At 33.0% G+C, this 17,530-nt stretch overlaps 1 long non-coding RNA gene across 1 annotated transcript; it reads right to left on the minus strand.

The window, feature by feature from the left end:
• Window positions 1–5,906: 5,906 nt before the first annotated feature.
• Window positions 5,907–7,208, minus strand: LOC18434464 (uncharacterized). The gene is made up of 2 exons (XR_016058522.1): window positions 7,122–7,208; window positions 5,907–6,956 (listed from the first exon to the last, which is right to left on the minus strand). It is a non-coding gene; the product is annotated as an uncharacterized LOC18434464 (long non-coding RNA).
• Between the last annotated feature and the right edge of the window lie 10,322 nt (window positions 7,209–17,530).

Genomic DNA, 17,530 nt, shown 5'->3' on the forward strand with positions numbered 1-17,530 from the left:
ATTAATGCCAATTATTATATAAATTGATCGAGTTGTACAGTAAATAGGCTGATTAATGCAATGTAGGTAAATTCCTCAATATATGGCCTATAAAGTCAGGCATACGCAAGCTCAAACAGTGCCCGAGTCCAAGTCAGTCGGCCAATTTTTCAAGCAGGGGCATGTAAGTGAAAAATAAAGAGTTGCATCTCCTCCGCATGCGGTTACCATTAGTTACCATGCTGTAAGCTACCAAATCTGAAAACACTTTCTCTTTCTATAAATTACTTATGAGTCTCACTTCCAAATATACGTTTTGTTCATTGTCTCTATCTGATGGAATGCGACTTTATTGCTCTACATTTTATTGTACTTATCGCATTTGTATGGGAAAGATAAATATTCCATCTTTGTTTTTATGTATCTCAATGACAAATTTAAGTGCAAACTGGTTTACATTAGTAAATTGCAAATACTGTCTGAAGAAGTGCGGTCTAATAAAGGTGAGGATTTTAAACTTTCTTTTAATCCGTCTCAATCCCAAATGAAGGGGATGGTAGGTATTAAATAGGCAACTAACGTAAAATTTTACTAAAACTTAGATTTATGTATCTGATCCCAATTAATTAAAAAAATACTTTGACGATGATGTCTTGAAAAGTAATTGTTCGTGCATGAAAACAAAACGGTATTAAGTTCTTCAATGTGTTTCCAAAGGTTCTTAACATTGAACATCTACAGGGATGCTTTGCATATGTTGCACACAAATTTGCATGAACTACCACGTGATTAAGACTCTCATTATCACTTTTACACAAACTAAGGTTTAAAAAAACGGATCAGTGACTCGGATCAGTCACTCCAAACCAGATTGGATCGGTGGATCAACAATTCGGATTGGAGAATCGGCCGGTTTTGGTCTCGAAATAATTTTAAAAAAATCACTAAAAATCCATAAAAATATTGCTTTTTGAGTTTCAAAAAAATAAGGGTGGTGCATTATGTATTTTATTTATTTTCTAAAATTTCATGAATATTTAGACATTGTTTCCTTGTCTAGAAGTTTGTTGAACATTCACATCACTTAAAAAAAACAAAAGAGCTTACAATCAACATGGATATAAATACATGGTCTACAATAGACCATACAATAATTAAAATACATTCTGATACCAAATGAAACATGTTGTTGTTCTTCCTCTTCATCGTGTTGATGCCACTCATTGACTTGTCTCAACAATATATCGAGTTATTCCATGTATGCCTTAGAATTGTCTGAACAACTTGATATATAATTTATATAACAATAACACCTTAATATGATTTAAAATTATATTAAATTTATATTACTCTGTAAAATAAGTTATTATAACTAAAGCAAATTACAAATAAGTTATTTTTTAATATATGAGCAGGTTATAAATATATTAATTTAAAATTACAATGTATATTAAATATGAAAATAACATATTCTATATAACAATAACAATTTATTAATAATGGGGCAATTTATTACATCAAATTATGTGATGTTTTAATGTATATACAACAATAGAAATTTCAATATAGCAATAAGAATTTTAACATAATTATAGTAAATAAGTTAACAATTTTCACCTAAATATATTCTTTCAACATAATAATATTAACATATTTTTAATGCAATCATAATCACATAATTATAATGATATAAGTTTAACGTAATTATATTAAACTATTAAGATAAATAAACAATAATAATTTCAATATTATACTAATTTTTGTAAATTATTTATCTTAAAAAAAGTTGTAATTATATGTAATTGAAACTTAACTAAAGTATTTTTATATTTTGTAAACTATTAAAAGAAAGAATATTATTAGTCTAAAAAAACTATTATATAGACGATTTTGTAGACGAACTTTGCCCTTGTATAAGCAAAAGAGAGAGAGAAAGATGTTGATGGAAATGTAAAAGTCAGAGAGAGAGATGTTGATGAAAATATAGAGGTGTAATGGAAAATGTCTTACTCTGAAGTAGGGGTTGGAGAGAAATGGTTAACAAACAATATCCCACATCAGAGAATTGTGCGAGATAATAGTATCATGGAAGGTATGGAACCCCACGTCACCAATAAAAGTCTATTGCCCATGAGGTAAGTGTGATGATAGGTGCATTTGTAATTGGAGTTGGTGGGTTCCACAAGCGATAATGTGCTGACACATAAAACTTACACAATAAGGTTCGGTCGCCACATCATTTTTATTGAAAAAATCCGGTTCATTTGGAACCATCCAGCTCTCACTCCGGCTCCCTGGCAAAAAACCGGTACAAACTGGCTCGAACCGGCCATTTCTAGGGGGACACAATTGGATCCCGATATATTTTCAAGATCCAGAACACTCATGATGATTTTCAATCCAGATCGAACGATTCCTATCCATATAAATATATTTTCAAACCTTGATACAAACAACAAGAATTAGGAGTTACTGATCCGGATCTGCGTCTTTGCACCACGTGGGTTATGGTAGGTCTTTGGATAAGCTAGCCATGAGTGCAACAGGACCCAAGGACGGATCACTTTTTCCTGTACAGCTATTAAGGTGTGTTCTACTAGCATTTCAGGAGCATTACGGGAGGTGGAATCACAATTCTCTATTCAGAACACAAATGGATCCCAACATCCACCGTCCATGAGTCCATGACACAATATTTATCATGAATACATGCATTAAAACATATCTATTGAAAAATTATGAAAAAGCAAGTTGCTATTAAAGACAAATGGTAGACTTCCCGGCATCCACAATTGAACCACGACTGGACCTCAAATTCCATCCCACATGCCATCACCAACTATTTTTTAGGCCTATGACTTACAATCTCATCAACTAGAACAAACAGTGATTGAAAAATCGGCCGATTAGTTTCTCCTCGGCCGAGTTACTTGGGCTCAGGCCCTCGCAGAGTTAGCTGTCCAACTTTGGGAAATTCAAAAAGATCATAAAAATTAATAAATAAATAATGAATTTATCCGATATATGTTTTTTTTGTGTTCTTTATCATTTTGGTAAAGATTGGAAAGTGTTTTACCCATAAATACTCGTTTTTACATTTTTCATCTTGTTTAGATTATTTTCAAAATACCCCCTATCGTTGATTTTAAAAATAAAAATAAAAATAATATTTACTATTTTTTTAATATCATTTTGAAGTGTTTTGCTTAATCTTACATTAAACATACATTTCCTATTTTTTGATATTTTATTATTTTTTGACTTTTTTTTTTTTCTACTGCAATACTAGGCACTAATCGAGCCTAGTTACTCAAACTCGGCCCAAGTAATCGGCTCGGGCCAAGACCGATTACTCAGCCCGAGTCTCGCTTTCTGACACTGATAGCAATAACATGGATCGTTGAACCATAAAGGAACTATTTGCTCAATGATATGTTTACTATAGAACTTATAGTTCAGAAATTGTGCTTAGTACGATCTATCCTTGTCCAACACAGCTTGGTGCTTTGTGTTTTTTCTAATGTTACTTGACAACATGTATTAACACTTAAACATGTGTCAACACACACCAACATGGTCTAAACATGTGCTACACGTCAAGTTTCAAGTAGCTCGGTTATAAGACATGCACACCGAAGATGTGGTCATGCCCATCATAAAAAATTGTTCATTAGGACTTGAACCCCAACATCCCCGCAAAAGCATGAGTATATGCTAGCAGAGTGGCATCAATGTTATCCTTAATGCATCTAAATCTAACTATTAAGCAATAACATACATCATTCAACAAAGTCAAAAAGGTTACATAAGGGTGAGGCCCTTAACAATCATATTAAGGTGCACATGAAGAATTTATTGGAAGAGGGTGTTTCAGTGTGCAATACTCTCAAGCTGATCATATTGACCTCGAGATGTATGGACATGAGAAAAATTAAATTTTAAGTCTTGAAAATAGTGTAAATTGTAATGTATTATCTTGACCGTCAATTTTCAAGATTTTCAAGTATTCATAGATCTGCTCGATCTATACTATTTTTAAATTCTACAATCAAAGATGAAAATAAATTTTCAGGTCATCACAAAGAAATTTGATATTGAAACAACATATTAGGTACAATTTGAAAGTGCTTCTTACTGATTGTTTAGGGTCTCGACCTCATACAAACCGATAAATATATATATATATATATATATGACATCTCTTATGTCAATGACACCAAAGGGATATTCAATGAATTGAATTGGGATGTGGATGGAATATAATGACATAGAGCCTCTTTGAGTTTCCTTATGAAATGAGGCATGGAGCGGAGCCACTACGAAGAAGTTCCGGGAGTTACAAAGGAAGCTGCAATCCCATATTGGTCATGGGTTGAGAACGGAAGTTGAACTCTATGAGATCTAATCTCCCGTTGTTCCTCAGTGCTCAGTGGTAGAGCGATCGACTGTTAACAAACTGGTCGTAGGTTCGAATCCTACTTGGGGAGATTTGATTCATTAAAGAGGTCGCTTTGACCGTTAGAAGTAAGAAACCTGTTCCGTGTCTTTGTTTCTACTCCATTATATATATATATATATATATATATATATATATATATATATATATATATATATATATATATATATATATATATATATATATATATATATATATATATATATATATATATATATATATATATATATATATATATATATATATATATATATATATATATATGTGTGTGTGTGTGTGTGTGTGTGTGTAAAAAAATCTTCTCAATGCCTATAGGCAAAAATAAAAAGTGATTTTGCATATCCTCATCACCAGCCAAACTTCATCGCACGGTCAATGATGTTATATAGTGTTTCAATTTTTATTTTTTTTCTACATATCTAAATTACTTCAAATTTGGAGCATGTGTACATCTTAGTGAGGCGCACCTAATAAAAATATAAAAAAAATAATTAATAAAATATAAACTGACCAAAATACCCTTGAAAATTTTCAAGGGTATTTTGGTCAGTTTATATTTTACAAATTATTATTTTTAATATTTTTATTAAGTGTGCCTCACTAAGATATACACACTCTCTAAATTTTAGATCATTTTGATTAGTAAAAAAAATAAAAATTGAAACACTACCGGACAACTGTGATGTGCGATAAAATTTGGTTGGTGATGAAGGTAGGGAAAATCACTGTTCATTTTCTCCTATAGGTGTTTTGTAGTCTCTCTCTCTCTCTCTCTCTCTCTCTCTATATATATATATATATATATATAATCGTCGTCTTCATTATCTGAGTTTTATCCCAATTATTTGAAGTCGGCTATATGAATTATGTTCCGCCATTCCGCTACATCAAAGTCACACCCTCATACACACATAGTATATATTTTAAAATTTAAAAAACAAAAAAGGAAAACTGAAATGGAAAATTCATTCGTGAGTCTGGGGGTTGACTCACTAACTCACTAATGTCCATAAGATGGATATTGTGAAAAACTCACACGGATAAAATGAATTTAGATGGTGTAGAAATTTTTTGTACCCAACAAATCCACCAAGTTTTCACCATCCCAAGTATAAATTCAATCCTAAAATGGCTGCAATTCGAAGAAACAGATCATAAATATTAATCCAAACTATTAAATATCAATCAATCCCAAATGAAAATTTCAAAAAAAAATAAAAATAAAAAAAACTCATTGACATAATCTGAGCCTTATTCTAACAATTGAGTATCTCTCTTAAACGAATAATGTTCTATCATTCCACTCTATAATGTTCAATTACTCATGATATAGATATGACAAAACGTTAGGTACTTCCCAACCTAACATAGCGCTCCTCTTTCCTCATCCTAGACCGGTAACGGTTGAATTGAGGAATGAGAAGAACTAATAATTAAAAAGCAATTAAATCAATCCCCAAATTACAGATTATGTTTTAACTGCATCGTTTATTAATAATTCAGATCCCAGTCAGATCAACAAGATTGATTGATGAGATCTTAAACATAACATCTTTGTAGATGATACAGGAAACATACACTACAAGGAAACCCAAACCCTAGAAAAAGGTCTATACGCTCTAATAAACTCAACATGCATTTACAACAAGCGAAACTGTGTTGCAGGCTTACTAAGGATTACAGATAAAATACAAGATCATTAGAAGTCAAAATTCATGAGAGAGAGAGAGAGAGAGAGAGAGAGAATCTTCAAAGGATTTGAGGATTCAACCTGCCCCAATTCGAGTTGGACTGAGAAGTTGATAACCATTGAGTCCTTTAGGGAAGGCACAACCTCCATGTATTTTATCGTTGTGCATCTCAATTAAGACCTGGTTAAAGTAATCAACCTCACAAGGCAAAACCAGAGGACCATCACTATTGAACCCATACTCCATCTCAGCCTCTTCAAGAAGAACCCGAAAGAGGGGGTGGTTTATGTAATCTGTTTTGAGAACGAATCGCTCCTTCTCTGAACCCACGTACACAGTGAAGCAGCCTTCAGGGGCCACCTTTCCCTTCTGAACGGAAGTTTTTTCCTTCAAACTCCGCGATCGCGGCCACGATTTGCTCTTTGAATCAGGAAGCAATGGTTTCGGAGGCTTTTGGTTATGCACAGAACGGCTTCTCCCCAATTTTTGCAGAATTCGGTCTAGTTTGCTACTTTTCCCCTTGCCCAATTTGAAATCCTCCATGGAAAACTCTAAAGAATGAGTGGATTAAGAGAGAGAAAACACAAAACAAGAAGGACCGAAGTCTCTGTTTGAATGGAGTGGTTCAAGGTTTAACCCCTGTCATAGACCAGGTACAATAGTCCTCTCATTCTAGGCCTCATGGTGTTACTCATGGCTCGAAATGGTCCCTCGGAGCGAACTCATACATAGATCGAAGCACAAAGCACACAGCCTCGTTGGGGCGATACAATTCAGGCACTTTATCACTTATATAGTATGGTTGGCTTTCTGGAGTCAACACCCCTCATCTAAAATGCAGCAGTTAAAAGCCAGATTATGTGAATTCAAGCCATAAAAGTGTAGAGAGAGAGAGAATACATGGAAATCAACCTTTTTTTGAGAGAGAGTATAGAAGAAAACCAACATGAAAATCAACCTTTTTCTAGAGAGAGAAAGTATACATGAAAACCAACCTTTTTTTAGAGAGAGAGAGAGGTCTGACCTCAAAATCTAGTAATCTTCTGGTGAAGTATTTATTGAAGTTTGTGGATGAGGATGCTTTGAATTTTTTGTATTAAGTGCCAAAATAAGCAATTTTATTGAACCAAATAAGACGTAATTTTTGGGCAGCTGATAAAAACCGAGGTGTCAATTTGGGAGTGTTTGGGAAGAAGGAGAGTTGTATACGGCTTCACGGCTCTTTAGAGGCGGCCTTAGGCTAGAGAAGGTGTTATTTAAATGGGTTCATCTCTCTCTTATTTCTGTCTCTTCAACCCTCTGGTATTTATTAAAGAAGTTGACTCTCTCTCTTTTGTTTCTCTCTCTTCATCCCCCTCTACGTATTTATTAAAGAAGTTGACATTTGGTGGCTCCGGCCGGCCGACTTCTCTCTGTTTCTCTTTGCTTTTGAACAGATCACTCTCTTTCTATCCATCTCTCAGATGTTAGTTTCGAAAAATCGACATTTGGTGACTCTCTCTACATTTGGGAAATTCTCTCATTAACAGATGGTAGCCTTCTCTCTACGTTTGGGCAAAGATCTCTCTCACATCTGATATCACTCTATAATCGGTTATTAACTTATTACCGATACGTTAACTAGTGCTCAAATTAACGATCCACTGACACATTCGAAACAGCCAGCTCCCTAATCTCTATCGAAAAAACGGTTAGAGTTTTGTCTTCCCCACGGAATTATCCAAAGAAAAAAAAAATAAAAAAGAGAGAGAGAGAGTGCTAGTGTTCAAACGACTTGAGCGAGTAATCGACCCATGTCATAATACTCATCCCATTCCCGAGTCAACTACTCAGCCTAAGTCCAACTAACTCCGCCCCAGTTGGTTGAGCATTGTAGCAGAAAAAAAAAAAGTTTAAAAAGTGAAAAAATATATATATATAATGAGGTTACAAAACACATCTAAATAAGGTTACAAAAGTAGTTAAAGAACATATGTTGAAAAATTAACTTACGACGGGTATTTCTAAAATAATCCAAAAAAGACGGATAAATATAAAAATTAGTATTCATAGCCAAAATACTTTGCAATCTTTGTGAAAATTATAGAACTCGCAAATAAACATGTTACAAATAGTTTCTTTTTTTTTTTAATTTTTTTTAAAATAATTTTAAGATCCCCGAGTTAGACACCCAACTCAGGGATACTCTTGCTTGCCACTTGACCGAGAAGTCGAACACTAATGCCAACCTCCTTCAAGCATTACTAGAAAAATATGAAATAAAAAGGGAATTTATATAAGGTTACAACCTTATACTATGGAAATAAAATACACATCAAAAATCTAGTAGAAAAAAGTGCTCTAAGTTGGAAAACTTTCTAATTGGTCATCTCGACCATAAGATGCATAGGTATAAAGAAATAATAATAATGCCATATCTAAAAAATAGTACATCTTGCAATAAATTATCTGGACCATTTATTATCAAGATTTTTAAATGTTTCTGCATTCACTTGATCTACACCATTTTTTGGAACTTCAAATTTTATATCAGAGTTAAACATAAATTTTCAAGCCATCATATTGTTTCCGACTCTTGAACTACATTTTCTTGAAAAAAAATGAAAGGTGCGTCTTACTTGTAATGTACAAGGTATCCACCTTATAAAACCTCACCCGTTAAAAAAATATCAGCACAAAAACATGGGATTTATTGTTGTTAACGATTATTCGGTCCTGTGTTTAATAATTTAAAGGAATCGCAGTACCATATTGATCCTTCCAAGCAAGCTCTTTGTCGTGTAGTATACAAACTTTGGAGGGCGTCTAAGCCTTAACGTTTTGTGTGATGCCAAAGTAGCTAAAAATTAAATTTCATGATCAAAAGTAAAAGACTTTTAATATTTCTCATATTTATAATCTCATATTTCTTATGGACATATATATCTTAAGGGCATATTTGAATGTACTCATTAATAATTCGCTGATTAAATAAAATTAATCTTAATAATAACCATATGTCGCATTGCCTACAAAATTATTTGCGATAAATTTATAGGAAGTTTTTTAGAAGTTATTTTTATTTTATTCAAAGTAATTTGTGGAAATCAGTTAAGTTTTTGCCAAAAACAGCTAAAGATAGCTAGAAATTACTGAAATTAAGTTAAATAAAATAACCAAAATACCCTTATAAATTCAAAATTTTAGAGATATTTCAATTATTTTATTTATTTTAGTAAAATATTTTATGATATAATGAGAAATATCAACCACCCAAATTTGAGTTCCTTAAATATAGAAAAAATAAAATTAAATAACAACAAAAAAATCTCAAAAAAGCAAAGCTTCAAGGTAAAATATAAAATACTAAGGTTTAAAAAAGCACCATCTAAATCGAAAATAGTCAGGGTCGAACCAGTTTCCGCTAAATATCTAGGAACCAGTCAGTTCTGTCAAAGAGCTGGCCAAAACTGACCCTACTCTTTTAAAATAAAAATTCCAATTTTTTAAAATTTTTAATAACCAGATCAGTAAACATTATTGTCGATCCACTGAACCAGATCAAAAATATATATAAACAATCTGAACCTCTTTTGAAAACCACGTAAAGTACACAAGACTATTTTTAAATTTTGATCAAAATTAAATAAATAAATTTTTAGAAACAATTTTTCGGAAAATAGTCTATGTTGGCTGGCTTACCATGTCAAATTGACTAGGAACAAATCAATTTACTAACCAATCCCACTTGACAACGTCGATTCTAACCGGCTGCTTCCCACCTCAGGTCTCTTATCATGAATATCCATGATACATGCATAGTGATTCTTGTAAGTCATTCAATAGACAAAGAAAATAAGTTCTTTTTTTGTTAGAAAAAGTGACATTTTATGAGGGTACTCTTTTATTTTTTGAATAGCAACTCCTACGATGGAAAAAGTTTGTATAAGGGGGAGGCCCTAAACAATAAAATTAAGGCACACCTCAAAATTAACTAGAAGAGGTTGTTTCAATGCCCAAAAATCCTTAAATCGATAATCTCGACCTCATGATTTATGGACATGAGAAAAAATGGATCTCAAGTTTTGAAAATAGTGCATCATCTAATGGATTTTCTAGACAGTCAATTTTCAAGATTTTTAAACTTTCATAGATCTACTCGATCTATATTATTTTTGAAATTTTAAATTTTATAATTAGATATGAAAATAAATTTTCAGGTACTACAAAGATTTCTAATACTTGAATAATATTTTTTGACATTATTTGAAGGTGCGCCCTACTTTCATTGTTTAGCGCCTCAGCCTTATAGAAACCACATCCCTTTAATAATCTTGAAAATAGTGATGGAATGGTGCACCAGTTCTATTGTGGTCATGTCAAGAAATGGTGACAAGAAAGAGACGCATTGTTATTGAGGTTAATGGAAGACAATGCTAAGAGGACATGTCTCTTTCTTGAGATTTGCCTTCTAGGATTTGAAATTTTTATCTCGTGCTTTTACATCCGAAGATCCGCTAATCACTTTGGGGCCTTTCGTGTGCCTTTTTCTGTTGTGTTTTGGAGGTATGTTTTATTTTTATATTATAAACTTGACTCGGTATATAATAATTTTATTTCTTAAGATAATAACACTCAAATATGATCATGGCGATGCCGTGGTCATAAGGTTAACCATAATAAGCCGCACTATACATGTTATTAGTTTTGGTGCAACCCCAAATTTTATCATAAATGTAATTTTGGTGCAAAAATTCTTGGTGCAAAACTTCTTAGGAAGCCTTGAGAATCTATTTTGGTCTCTAATTATAAAATTTTAAATGGACGGTCCATATAATGTATTGTGAGATACACTATTTTTGGGATTTGAAATCATTTTTTCTTTTCACATTCATACATCTCGATGTTGAGGTGGTCAATTAGAGGGCTTTCCAATATCCCAATAACCTTTTATGTTGGATATTTGAGGTGCACCATAATTCTACATTTTAAAGATTTTTTAGGTGCATCTTAATTCTACATTTTAAGGTTACAACCTTATATAAACTTTTTTCTTAATTAAATATAAATCGAAGTGTCTGTCACTTTCAAACCCGTCTATTGGAAGGTGATGATATAGTGAGATAATGTTGTAGGTGATTATACTGTGTTAGTTTCAATGATTTCAAACCTTGATTAATTAGCAATTCAGAACAACTTAATAAGAGTTCTATGTGTTTAGGCAAGAACTGTGAACATCTTGGTTCACCTTATGTAGAATCACCACAACTGAACATTTGGATGAATCTTACTATTTTATTAATGAATTATGGTGAGTTTGAATTACTTAATGGTAAGTTTGAATTACGGTTTATCCTATGTTCAATCACCACAATCAAATAAAGGCTCACCTCAAAAATTTACAAGAAGACATTGTTTCGATGCTGAAAAACCTTCAATTCGATCATCTCGACCTGAAGATGTATGAACATGAGAAAAAAAGATATTTGAAGTTTTAAAAATAGTGCATCTTGTAATGTATTATCTGGACCATTGATTTTAAAAATTTTCAAGTGTTCATATATCTCCTCAATTTACACTATTTTTTTATCTTTCAATTTTATAATTAGATATGAAAATAAATTTACAAACCATCACAAAGATTTCATATACTGAAACAACATATTTTGACATTATTTGAAGTTCGAAGTATATTTACCCTTGATTGCATCGCACACATATTGTGTTGAGCGTGCCTTATATAGACTTTTTCCAAATAAAGGCTTTAAAGGACCTTGAAACCAAGATAAGGATCTTTAAACAAGGTTAAAACATGAAAATTTCACTATAAAACTAAAATTAACATATATAAATCCAAAAGCCCAATTCTTACCTCATTTTTCTAGCCCATGTTTGGCATGGGATAAAAATGAAACTGAAGTGGTCACAGTGACGTTTGTTGCTCAATGATTTTGCCAAAACTAGTCCGAATTTGGGCCGACCAAGTCGTCACTAGATAAAGAAAACTTGCAAATAACAGGAATTTTAAATCCCCAAATGTTGGACCTTTCCTTTAATATTAACAAATTTTGAGCAAAAATTGTGGACTTTAAATCTCTAAATCGGAAAGGGTCCCCCGTTTTTGTGTCAATTATGAAAGAAGTTCCAATATTCCTTGGAAAAGGAGCACCTCTACATTCTAGTCACCACGTTGTGGTTTCTATTTCCATTGATACCACTTCATTAATACTTTCAAAAACTAACTTCTAAACTATTTGAAAAAATTGATAGGGATTTGTGTTCCCCACTGAGTTACCCCAAACAAAAAAGTTCCAATGGCTCAACTTATTGTAGGAGATTGGGAGGTTTATATATGTTGAGTTTTATGTGTTTGGGAGAAGCTGTGAGTTTATGAAATATGCCTACTACCTAGAAAGGGAGGAAATGCTAACGGGTCCATAATCAGTGTTAAACCAATCATAGAGCCGTTGAGGGATTTAGTCCAGTCAAAATCAAGTCAACTATTTGTCGAACCAATTGTACCATATTTTAATATATATATATATATATATATATATATATATATATATATATATATATATATATATATATATATATATATATATATGGTTCAAAAATATAAAATATATTAAAACAATCTTTCCAACATCATTTAGCCGGTCAAACCAGTTGGTTCGTCTGACCAAAACCGGTTAAACAATGGTTTTGGTCGGTTTTCAAACAACCCAAATTTTATCTAGGATCAAACAAGCCAAGGCATTGGTCGGCGGTCCGACCGATCGTACCACCATATGAGAGTGCCCTGGACAACTATGGTTATGATGACTGGATCCTAGTCCAGCTAATCAAATTACTGATTGATACATTAGCTCATATTTAAAATAAAAAAGTCAAGTTTAGTAACAAAAATTCTTAAAAATTAATGTTTAATCAGTTTTGTTTGATTGGACATGACATTTTTGACAAATTAGACTAGCTAACCAAAGTTACATAATATTTTAGGTAAGGTTACGGTTTATATAAGGCAACATCCTTGTACTTTAGAAGTAAAGCACACATTTAGATTTTGCTTAGAGATGTATTTCTGTTGTTGCAAAGTTTTTATGGTTTGAAAATATATTTTCATCCTTGACAAAACTAGATTCAAAGACCATCAGGTTATATTCATTGGATATCCTGACCATGGAAAGAGGTATCGATTCTTCAATCTTGAAAACGGGGCAATCATAGAAAGTCGAGACACTCACTTTACCGGCTGGGGCACATGCTTAGCTTCAAGCCCAACCAATTTCGGCCTAAACCTACCCATGCCAGGCTCAGAGCAATACCAACTAATATTCTATGAAGGGGCAAAGCCACTAAGTCAGAAGCTCCGACATCAAAAGACCCGCCTTGTGCTCAAAATCAAATAAGAAATCGATAAACTCCTCGAGCCAAAATTTATCACCCCCCTCAAAATAATATGATTCTTGTTGATTATTACTTCGAATCCTAATTATTGGAGACCTCTCAACACTACCGCCTCAAAATAGTGCAGTTTAGCTATGAAATTTAAAGTTTCAAAATGGTAAAAATCGGGTAGAACTATAAATATTTGAAATTATTGAAAATAGAATATCTAGGTAACTTGTTATAATATGCATTATTTTTAAGCTTGGAATTATTTTTTTCTTCATATCCATACATCTATAGGTCGAGATAATTAACTGTTAGGGTTTTTCAAAATTGGAACACTTTCTTCTTGAGGATTTTTGAGATGCATCTTACGTCAGTAGTATATCGTTCAGACTTTAACATTTTTCATTTATATAATATATTAAATTTTTAAATTTTTTTTTTCTATTATTTAAAAAAATCAGTCTAGAATAAAGCCACAGTTGAACCAATTTTGATTGCTCTAAACTCCTAACCCGGTATGACTCTAATCATATTGGTTTATATGGCTATAATCTAGTGAAAATGGCTCTTATTCTCATAGAACACAGTTTCTATGCGGCCAGCTGCATATAGTAGAAATGTGGGTTCGTCAATAAATATGTTTTTTAAATATAATTTGATCCTAATTGTTAAAAAATATATAATTTTTAACATGGAGATCATGAATATGAAAATAAAAACAAACAAAAAAACAAACAAACATTGAAAACTAGAAATAATAATTATATTCATAAAACATTTGGATAGTTACTTACACATGTTTTTAAATGAACCACCTATTTGTATTTATTTTTAAGATGGATGATTCATACCTCTGAATGGCATATTGTAGAAATGCGATCCAACCTGCATGAAACAATTTTCCATTCTTATACACCAACCTTAGGTTGCATGAGAGAGCGAGAGGAACTTTATTTTCGATGATAGAGAACGAATACTTATATATTTTCAATAATGAATAGGTATATTTTTAATTATGCTCGTAGGCTGGTAGGCTGCACGTCCACACAAGACAAGTTATATTCCCTTTCAATATATGGCAAGGGACTACATGTAGTACGACTTTTTTGGCGAACTTTGTCTTTACTTTTAAGTCGGGTGGGTAAGTATATACTGGATTTGGAATTATTAGTGGGGAAGTATTGATAAGGTTTTAGGTGGAGATTAGTGTTGGCATATGTGTGGCCTGCAACTGCTTGTTTTTTTGTCTCGATTCCCTCCCGGTTCTAGCCTTCACACGTGTGTATGCGTCATGTATGCCACACACACCACTAACACACGTATGTACGTCTCTCGGTTCTAGCCTTCACACGTGTGTACACGTCATGCGTGTCACACACACCACTCACACACTTGTGTACGTGTGACACGAGCTATACACACTCCCACACGTGCCACACGCACATGCACGCAGGTGTGTGCGTCACGCACATGAGCGGTACACACTCCCACATGTGTACCGGTTCAAGCCTCAAAAGCACCTTTACACGTGCATACACATCACACGTGCGACACACTCCCACACGTACACCGGTTCAAGCCTCAAAAAGACCTTTACACGTGCGTACGCACACGTGCGACACACTCCCACACGTGCAACAGTTCAAGCCTCAAAAACACCTTTACAAACACCTTTACACGTGCGTACACATCACACGTGTGACACACCACTCCCACATGTGCCACACACGTGGGACACACCACTCCCACATGTGCCACACACGAAAAATGCACATACACGTACACGTCACACATGCGACACACACACTCCCACACGTGCACCGGTTCAAGCCTCAAAAGCACCTTTACACGTGCATACACATCACACGTGCGACACACTCCCACACGTGCACCGGTTCAAGTATCAAAAACACCTTTACACGTGCGTACGCATCACACGTGTGACACACTCCCACACGTGCAACAGTTCAAGCCTCAAAAATACCTTTACAAACACCTTTACACGTGCGTATACATCACACGTGTGACACACCACTCCCACATGTGCCACACACGGAAAACACACATACACGTCACACATGCGACACACACCACTCCCACATGTGCCACGCATGCAACACGCACATGCATGTGTACATGTGCACTGATGCCCTAGTGTTTTCACACTTATATTAATCTTCCAATTACATAGTTATTTATATAGCATATTTGAATACTCATCCTTCGATGTGGGATAGTTCCCAAATATCATTAAATGAAAACATAATGTAAATATATGCTATTAATAGGCAATTTTAAACACATATATTAAAGAGGCATGATGGTTATCACTACTGTTATTTACTTAGACATCTCAAGTTTGAATCCCCTCTTGGGCCATATAATAGTTATCCCTTCTTGAGTTAATTTTTGTTCCCCCTTGGATATAATAAATTAAAGTTTTTTTTCCAAAATTTATACACATTTTATTAATTTTTACATTGATAACTAAATTTTTTATTTTATTTATTAATTTTTACATTATAAATCTTGTAATGTATTATTTTTCATACAGTTGTCAATAATACATTGTAAATTAGATAATATTATAAAATATTTTTAATTTTTTATTATTTATCTAATAAAATAATTATAAAATGTAAAATAATAATTATAATTTCAGTATGTAATAATATAATTAATTAGGTTGTAATAATTTTTTATTATAGTTAGTTAGGTTGCCATAATTTGGGTTTTTTTAGCAGATTAGGGTTTTTCGCCAAAACAAGATTTTAATGGCCATTCTTTCATTGATTCAGTCTGTTTTTTATTATAATTCATAAATAATTATATATTCTATCCATGATAATGCTATGATTTTTTTTTTATGTGATGCAAATTTAATACTTAAGTTTATACATGGAAAGAGCATCTCAATATTCACAAATTGATGAAAAACCTAAAAGTTAATAATGCAGTACCCTCATTTCTTATTGGATTCCTAAAAAACAACATTTATAATGAATTTTAATAATTTTTTCGGATTTTTTTGAAGCTTTAATCCTTCAAATTCAGCCGATTTTCGATCCGGATCGGTTTTTGAAGTGCCCGATCCGGGTCAACAATCCGCGTTTTAAATCATTGATTGAAGGGAATGGGGCTGAGGTTGAGGTTTTCGTACGCATTCGAAAATCACTGTCTATTTCAAAAAGGAAAAAGTTTATATAAGGATGCTACGCACTACAGATGCCCCTCAAAAATATATTGGAAAAGGTAGTTTTAATGTTGAAAAACTCTTTGATTGATCATCTGGACATCGAGATGTATGCCTATGAAAAATAAAAAGATTTTAAGTCTAAAAAATAAGGCATTTTACAACATATTATCTACACCTTCTATTTTCAAGATTCTCATATATTTATAGATCTACTTGATTTTAACCATTTTAGAAATTTAAAATTTTATAATTAGATATAAAAATAGATTTTGAGATAATCGTGATAATATTTTAGATCAAAATTATATATCATGATAAACTTTCAAGGGCACCGTACCTCTATACCTACGGACGCGTCCATATGCCAAATGCACCCTTTCAAAAAATGGGTAGGGAAAATGAATAGGGGTTGTATTCCCACCTGATCTACTTAAAAAAAATAACGGGCCTATATTCCCCATTGATCTACTTAAAAAAAAAAAAAGATAATTAGAAGTGATTAATGACAGCAAGTCTCTCTCCCTCTCTCCCCTTCTCCTCCCCCCACCCCCTTGTCTCTCTCTGTCTTTTGTGCAAATGCAACCTAAGGCTCATATGTGAGAATAAGGGCCTCTCTCTCTCATATACACATGCAACCTAAGGTTGATATATGAGAATAAGAGCCTTTCTCTCTCTCATATACAAATACAACCTGAGGTTGATATATGAGAATAAGAGCCTTTCTTCCCCTCTCAAGTGTACAAATGCTCTCTCTCTCTCTCTCTCTCTTTCTCTTGTACGAATGCAACCAAATGATCTCTCTCTCTCCCTCTCTCTCTCTTTCTCAATTGT

Source organism: Amborella trichopoda, chromosome 6 (assembly GCF_054954075.1).
Source record: "Amborella trichopoda isolate Santa Cruz 75 chromosome 6, AtrichopodaSantaCruz75HAP2 v2.0, whole genome shotgun sequence".
Lineage (NCBI taxonomy): Eukaryota > Viridiplantae > Streptophyta > Magnoliopsida > Amborellales > Amborellaceae > Amborella > Amborella trichopoda.